Raw genomic sequence first — 8,776 nt, 5'->3', positions numbered from 1 at the left:
TCACCATGGTCTGTTCTCTCTGTTGCCTCTAGGTTTATTGTTCGTGACTTCAAGCTCATTATTAATGGAGCTGAGGTCTTGATACAGCGTTCCATTCCTGCCCTTTTAGAAGCGGCAGAACCTACTGTATTTCCAAACCTACCGAACTACATTAGCAGGAGGCTTCCGAAAGAAAGGAAGCGAGGAAATGCCTCACAGGCTCCTATACCTTCAAAAAAAAGGGGCGCTTGCCTTGACACGATGGAGGAATGCCCCCCGGCAGACGTGGAGGCTGCAGACACACAGCGGGATGGAATGTCCGAGCCATTCGTCGAGGAACTATTCAAATTCAATCTTCAACGACCTTCGGAACTGTGGTCACTGCAGAAGCTTAAGCAGAACAACATTGTCTGCTACCAGACTTCAGAATTTGTAAAGAACGAAACACCGCCTGTTGTGTTTACCAAAATGGTAGTGTTCTGCATCGGAGAATGACGTACCAAATGCAGCATCTTCTTGGCTGGGCAGCTTCATAAGGAAGGCGTTGTTCAGTGTAAAGAAGAAGCAGAAAGGGAATTATCGTACGCAAACAGCCTCACCGCGTGCAGTAGAATTGGCCATACCAAGGAGTTCGAGAAGCTAAATATGAACAACATTGGAAGATTATCTGGACATTTCCTGTTCTCGCCAGCATGTAACGGATCAGTACAACGTATGTTGTTCTGGACTTGAGGGATTGTATATAGCATATAGAAATTTGTGTACACTAATGTCTTAACAATGATGACCGAACTGATACATTTGAAATGTCTTTTTTTTTCATTTCAGGTACATCTGCACAACAACCTAACCGCTGCTTGTCATGCAAAAAGAGCAGAAGCAGTATGAAAGCTCGCTTTCTACGCTGCAAAAAGAAGGCTCGACTTCAGCTTTCAAACTTTGCTGCAAAACGGCTAAAGTATGTCACGCGTACCCTGCAACGGAAGAACAATAAGTTGAACTCTCTGCAAGATGCCCTCAAAAAGATGCAAGAAAAAAACATGGCATTCAAAGCAACCTTTTTTGAGAAAAAGGTCAGACAGCTTTTTCTTTATTTAAAAGCATTTATTTTTGTAAGTCTATATATGTTTTCCAGCTTAAAGAGCTCCCCAAAAAACAGCCATCCGCTGTGCGTGCATGCTTTCAGGTTTCAAGAAGGAAGTCCAACCATGGCTACCGTTACAACAAGGAATGGCTGCTGGAATGTATCCTCCTAAGGATGAAAAGTCCACGACTGTATGAGCACCTCAGGTCTCATAAAATCTTGGTGCTGCCTAGCCGAGTCTGTCTGCAAAGATACATGAAGGTACTTAAAGGGGCCACGGAACACATTTTCAGTGCATTGTTTTGCCCGTTGGTTGCATAGAATGAGTTATAGTGATTCTATTGGCATCGGTCGTACCGCTTATACTCCTGTTTTTAATATTTTAATTAGCTCGCAAAAAAAATTCATGGCTCTGACGGTGTCACCATACAGTGGCGGTTTTTGGCATCGGATATGACATCACGGAGGGCGAGCTTTATGATTGGACAAAGAGTAAATATACTGCAAATTGTGTTAATAACTAGAGATACGTTTTGTCAAGTTTTTGTGTTCTATATTACATTAACAAAACCAACTTGTTCGCCCTGGATAAAAGCACTGTAAAGCAAGTAAAACAAAAATACACCACTAGAGGCTCTGGCTACTTTTTGCATCGACGGACTTAGCGCCTCTCTGTAAACATCCTACGACCTAGCACTAATACTTATGGGTACTCTAAGTATCTGAGAGCGGCTTTGCGGAATTGATCTTATCGAGCCATTGCACTCTATAAGCGTTCGTTTCGGTTACAAGGAATGATGCGTTCAGTTCACATTTAGCAGACAGTGCGCATCGTCAGCTTGTGGAGAATCACCGGGCGGCGGCGCCAGATGGCGCCACGTTCCCGTCAACAGCGCGCGCTCCTTGCTCGCTGTGACCAACCAGCGCGCTAGGGGCGATGGTTGGCGGTAAGCAGTAGCGGTACGCGCTATGCTAAGTGTGTCTGATATCTTGCGCAGGCCGTCACACCGTCGCAGTATCTCACGCTCGAGTTGGCATCCATAAGTAAGGGAACGTCACTGATCAGTGTTGCCTTCTGCGCCGTCGAGGTGACGATGAAGCATCGCTGGGTCAGCTGGGCGTTCACATGGTTGTTGTGACCATGAAAACGGCGCCGCCAGCCTTGGCATGAACGAGGTACAGAGAACAGGCAACCTTGCAGTGTAAACTTCCGCCACGTGCTAAGATAGGCTGTTTTGATTCGTCGCACAGTGTGTCGTCATTGGGAGAGTGAAATGGGAATGGGAAGCTGCGCGAAAATCTAGTTGAGGGCAGCATTTTGTTTGCTTGCATTTTGAAATTTCTTCATTTAATAACTCCCGTTCCTATGCATCGATTCTCTTAATTCTTTTTGAGACAGCATCTGTGCGACATAAAGAATCCATCTGAAGTGTAACCGGCGTCCGTTCAAGCGGTGTTTCGCAGCCCCTTTAAGCATGCTTTTTTTACATCAACAAAAAGTAACTGCTTTTTCTATTTACAGGGCTTCATCAAATAGGTTAGGCACCAAGCTTCTAGGATGTGTAAAAAAAACAGACCTTTATGCAATGAAGCGCCATGGGGGCTTGCTTATAGATGAGATGAAACTTTCTGTTGACTTGGACATGACAACGTCAACTCATATAGAAGGCTTTGTTGACCTAGGTCAATTCAGTGACCACAGGGACAAATATACGAAAGCTGACCATGGGCTTGTCGCCATTTTTCAGCCTTTAATAGCCAGGTGGACCCAAATAATAGGTAAGAATGTTTGTACAAAATATGTTTATTGATTTCCAACTATAATCACATGCTCTTATGACGTGCTTCATTTCTCTATAAGCGTATATGCTTCAAATGGAAACGTCAAGTCTCGGATGTTTTCGAAAATTGAGTTGGAGGCAACGGTGCTATGTGAACAAGCTGGTCTTTTAGTTCACTATATCTGCACAGACGGCGCAACATAGAACCGGTCTCTGTGGCACAACCTTGGTGTGTATGGCAACGGGAAGAATGTAAAGTGCAAAGTAACGTACCCCTGTGATGAACTCAGGTTCCTACACTTTATTTCAGACTTCCCGCACCTTGCAAAATGTGTGCTAAACACAATGCTTAAGCAAGGACTAACCACACATCTTGGCCGAGTAAGCTTGCTACATGCTGGTCTTTTTATATACATTGCCACACTGCTCACATTCTGCGAGCGCCGCCATGTGGCCGAACGGCATGGCTGGACTCGCGTGGAAGCTAAGAAGACGACGTTCCCGTTCGGACGCCCGCTGCTGGTCTTCTTGGCCTTCGGATTAAAAGCCCCCTTTTGTGTCGCCCTACGTTTGTCGGCGACAATATATATATATATATATATATATATATATATATATATATATATATATATGCCTTGTCTGATTGCTTTTTATCTCAAGTAAAATGCGATTTCATACTTGATAACTTATATTACAGGCCCACTGGGAGCATATTTCTACCATGTGGAAGCTGGACAATAACAGTATGACGCTGAAGGTTGCACCAAAGCTTACTCGCAGTCACATTTATCCAAATGGCTTTGACAAGATGCGAGTAGACTTGGCTTTTCATATTTTCAGTAGAGTAGCTGTACATGCCGTTTCCTTTTACAATGAGGACATAGAAAGAAGTCACCCAAATGCAGAGCCAACAAGAGCTTATGTTGATCTGATGGCCAGGCTTATTGAAGCTATGACATCGAGGTTCCCTGCTGAAGCCATTAGGAAATTTTTGTGTGGGGTTCTCTCAAAATGCTGCATGATTTTGTTTTTGGTATTTCAGACCGGGCAGTAGGAACGAGGCCACCCTTGATGAAGCGCTTCAGTTTCTTAGTGAATGGGAGGCTCACGCCATAGGGCTCGGCTTTCTTAGTAAGAGTACTTCTGAGGGGCTGAGGGTGTCAATACACTCTACAAAGCACCTTCTAAAGTACCTTTGAGAAAAGGCCGGCTTCAAGTACATGATGACCTCAAAACTGAGCCAGGACCGCCTGGAACAATGTTTCGGTGTTGTCAGGCAACAAGTGGGGAAAATGATCATCCTACCCCAGCTCAGTTCTTTCTGATCATAACGTATGTAATTTTTACTTGGGTTTTACAGACTGTCAGCATGCTTGTATGTGTAAAAACTGTTCTGTGTGCACATCCAGGTGTCTAAGCTTCTACAGTCTGGCAAGGAGCCCTAAGGGCGGCAATGTGTCGCCGGATGTCCTAGAGTCATTGCTGTCGAGGAGGTGCTGGTTGAACAGGAAAGCCTGGCTGAAGACAGCGTGAAGGCTTTGCCAATTGATGCCGGGGAAGTGGCTGTAGACCACCACAGCTATGCTGAGCGACACAGCGATGCACGGCTGATCTATTACATTTCAGGCTATGTGGCTAGGAAGCGTGTTCTGACAACCCATTGTGAAGCCTGCAGAGCAGCATGTCTCTGTGATAAAGGCGACATTGCCAAAGAACTTCCAGCTTAGGCAAATAATGAGTGAGACCTTGGTGGCCTTTTATATCCGTCAGTGTCTTTTTATACTCTTATCAAAGTCCTTGAAAACAAACTCACACATGCGTTCAGCCGAACGCGCTTGCATGCCGAAGCTGCGGCAGGAATTTAACAGTCTATTGGTGATGTGCCAAAAATTGGTTGTTCTGAGCATTCTGATGCACTTACAGCATCAGTTGCATGTTTTTATTGCCTCAAAAGGATTCACTTTTCTCTTAAGGGCATAAATCAGGAGGATGGTGAAAAGAAACGTAAAACACTGAAACCTTGTGTGTTGTAGATTATTTCTGCAAGATTTCCCCCTGATTTCTAAATAAACGATTTCATTACCAGATATGTGATGTTTCACTGTCTACAATCGTCGGAGATTTCTTACGTGAGCGTCAAGCTGGCATACATGCTACAGGTTCGCAATCGGCGACAAAAACTGGTTTGTGCGTTGGGGCGCCTTCAGCCAATGCGACTGCAGTTTTGAGATCCTACAGCACGCATTACAACCTGCACTTCTCGCCGTAGTGCTTGCGTTGCGATGGCGGCGCAAAGCAGAGAGTCAGTGCATGTTACAGGAGCCCAGGTGGTTGAAACTGTTCTGAAACCTTCTACTACGGCATCCTGTGCAGCATCTAGAAATGTGCACGCACAAAACGCGCTTCAGTACAGCTATGCGATGCAAACTGGGCTTGTGAAGCAGCATATTTGACGGAAATAATGATGCGAGTTGACGAAACAATATTTTATGGTAAATATTCATTCTTTGACGCTCGAAGAAAACGCGCTATAAGCGAAACGAGGTCATTTTCGCCTCAGTGGTAAAAATTTCCTCTACGCGATGCGCTCATTTCGGCTGCGCGCCTTGCCGCGTCTCTGCCGTCAGCGCCGCCACACGGCATCGGCGCGCTGCGGGGCCATGCTTCCCCGTCCGGTTTTCACACCTCCCAGTCTAGCCACCTTATCCGGGCGTTCCTTTCCTTTAATAATTCTTCTTTTTATCGTTTGTTGTTGTTACGTATACGGTGCAAATGTGCAGGCTCGTTTTATGCTAAGCGTAACCCGTTAGCACGCCAATATCATGTTGTCTTCATTCATGTATGTTGAAAATTGTTCTTTTTTATGCGTTGTCAATATCTTCACTGCTGTGAAAGGAAGTGCTACGATCTCTGGATATAGAATGTTTAAATAATGCTTTCTGTGCATGCTTTAAATTGTGTATATTACTTGTCCTTTGATGTTATATTGCGCGCTTAGATTGTATTTCCGCTCTTCATTCATAGATTGTGAATTATGCCTTAGGTTTATGCACGCCTTTCTTGTTTGCATGTGACCAATGGCGCCACTGTTGCTGGATGTTGTGGGCCTCTGGAGCTTGTCAAGCTACGGCTTTTTTTCCGGGGCCCACTGCTCTCGGTAGCAAGAAATAAATAAGCTGAAACTAAAATAAAACTAGGTTTAAAGCCGCAGTCATCTAGTATGCGAAGCAGCAGTCTACAAAGACCGACGGCAGCTCAACGAAAAATGGCCGAAGACATGTACTGCATTTTGGTGTGCTGCCGTTGTTTCTTGTGGCTATGAACCAACTCCCCGAATCACCACTGTGCATCAGCGCTCTGCATCTACGCCATCACTGCATCATTCCGTGAAATTCCTCATGCAGGAAACATTTCATTTAAGGCTTTGTCTGGCCCCGCATGCCCTGACTCCGGTGTTATGAGGTAAAGTTGAGGTGACGCCATTACCTAGAAAACTGCTTCCCGAGGTACAAGCGAAACGCAGCCGTGCATATGCTCAGGGTCCTCAACGCCACCATTGCAATGACCGACGTACCATCACCAGGATCACAGAATGTTTCCGGGCCAGTTGGTACACGATTTCAACGAAAACAGCGCACGAAGGACTGGACCGTGAAGAGGAGAAACATTATCGGTTCACTCTTTCGCGCACTGTTTGTGTTTACATCAGAAGGAGAGACAAGTGCGAGGACTGGCCCGGCGCAGAGTAAGCAGTCACACACGTAGCCGGAAGCACCGATGCGCCACTCCGCTCAACCTCCTCAGCATTTCCGAACGCCACCTATCTTTAAGGGCACCCCATGCAAAGATGCAAATGACTGCTTGGAAGATTACAGGCGTGTAGCAGATTTCAACAACTAGGACATTGCTATGATGTTCAGTACTGTTGCTCAAAGGTTGGGTTCGAGCTCTCCAGCTCTTCCATTCCAGCTCTCGTTCTGTGTTACTCACTCTTTCCCTCCCGTCTTTCGCGCTGTGTCCACCAAGAATGCTATGAAGCTTCACAACATTTTAATTGTTTTTATTGGGGCTCCTCGATCTTACGTAGCATGAGAACCAGGAAAAATGTCCCGCACGATTTCGGCCACATTTACGAATGAGTTTTTAAAGATTTTTCGTAGGCCCTCGTCGGGGCACGCGAGCGCCCAACTGCAGGCACAAATAAAGTTTGCTCCAATATGATCAACTACATATATGATAAGGAATATGATCAACTACAGCTTCAAGGTCGGACCCAGAACCAGAACGAGACAGTGATAGGGTAAGTACGTCGAAGAAATTAGGTGCTTATTTAGTCGCGCAGACCGCGAAACAAGAAAAGAACACAAAGTTAGCCTCTAGATTGGAGGTGTCATGGGAAATGTTTTGTTGGAGTCACGCGCGATCCGCCGAAAACCGTCACGGATTTCTCCAGGGAAATAAGTACAATTCAGAAGACTCTGAACACTAGGGCCCGCCTATACAACCATCCTACTCTGAAGTCATCAGTCAACTCGGGTGTGACACCTACCAGCAATGGCAACTTGAGGGCAATTATACGTGAAATCTTCCAAGAACTGGGCCTTCTGCAGCTGACGCCAGGGCAACATTAAGTCGCAACAGTGACGGATGCCATCCGCGAGAAAGTACAGCAAGTGTTGGGCTTTCCCCGCATGACGGCTTCGACGCAAGAGTCCATGGCCTTGACATAAGCCGCCGCCGTACGCAGCCAAATGGCCCCCGTAGCCTGCTATACGAGGCTTATATGCCACTCTGACAAACACAGCTTCCCGCCCGGCCGCCCGCCCTACGACGCTTCGTCAGCCTTCACCAAGCAGATCAGAGGAAAGGAGGACCCCCGACCAGCGCTGCCCCCTTTGCTTTAACTGCTTTGAAGCAAGCCATGTCCTTCGCCAATGCCCGTGCAGGCGAATGAGACATCGTGGCTTTCGCTACCACGCTCCGCGACCAGCCCTTGCAAGCGACCACGGGAGACTGACGCCTACGCGCCTCGAGAGAAGTGTGTGCCGAACTGCCTTAGCCGCTCACCTTCGCCGTCAGCCTCGCTCTTCGCATTGCCGCACCGCAGCTAGGCAGCCGCGGTGCGAAAGAGGTCCCGCAGGAGCCTTACGAGCTGAGGGTGTTCACGAACGAAACCGCGAAATTCTTTCAGCGACCTTCCCGCATGAAAACGCCGCCCCAGCTATACCGACGCCACATACAAAGACCAGCTTGACGACTGCGCGACCTGACTTCAGAACGACGCCGCCGCCACTCAGCGAAATCACAACGAGGCACCACAGTCACGATCACAGCACCCGAAAAATCCCAAATCGGAAACTAAGGGGAAATATCAATCCGAAGACACGAACCACCGTCCTTGAAGTGGCTCTCTACGGTCGTACGGTAACTGCATTAACGAACACAGGAGCGGGCGACTCTCATCAGTGGACCGTTTGCAGCTCAGCCCACACTTCCCATAAAGGCGTTAGAAGACACAGCTCTGGCTGCTGTTGCCATGCAGTGACAACGGCATAGCAGAATAGCAAAGTGATTGAATACCCTACGGTCGCAGTGTGCTTCGAGAGGAGGAATTCCCAAGTTAACACTTCCTGTACCGAGTCAGAACTTCGCTCGTTTTGCGCTCTTTGTCTCGAATCACTGCGTCTTTTCGAGGTACAGCAGCGCTAAATATTACGACCGCAATTGTGGCTGGTATAGAATACGAAAACGTAGCGCCGGTTCAAAAAGTAATCAAGCATTTCTTATTAACGCTGATAAAATGCTAAAAGCAGCACAACGCGAAATCACGAGATGATGATACTTCCGCAGGCCGGCCGATATCGGTGCCGATAGGCAGAGCCCCTGCTGCTGTGAAGGCTCGCTAAAAATATAAGCAAATATTTTTTATGGT

General features: G+C 47.0%; 1 pseudogene; it reads left to right on the top strand.

The window, feature by feature from the left end:
* The first annotated feature begins 240 nt into the window (after nucleotides 1-240).
* LOC144120049 (uncharacterized) lies at nucleotides 241-4,571 on the top strand (annotated as a pseudogene).
* Nucleotides 4,572-8,776: the final 4,205 nt, after the last annotated feature.

The sequence above is a fragment of the Amblyomma americanum genome, chromosome 2 (assembly GCF_052857255.1).
Source record: "Amblyomma americanum isolate KBUSLIRL-KWMA chromosome 2, ASM5285725v1, whole genome shotgun sequence".
Classification (NCBI taxonomy): Eukaryota; Metazoa; Arthropoda; class Arachnida; order Ixodida; family Ixodidae; genus Amblyomma; species Amblyomma americanum.
The sequence above is the reverse complement of the archived record's forward strand: the minus strand, read 5'-3'. Positions and strand labels throughout refer to the sequence as shown.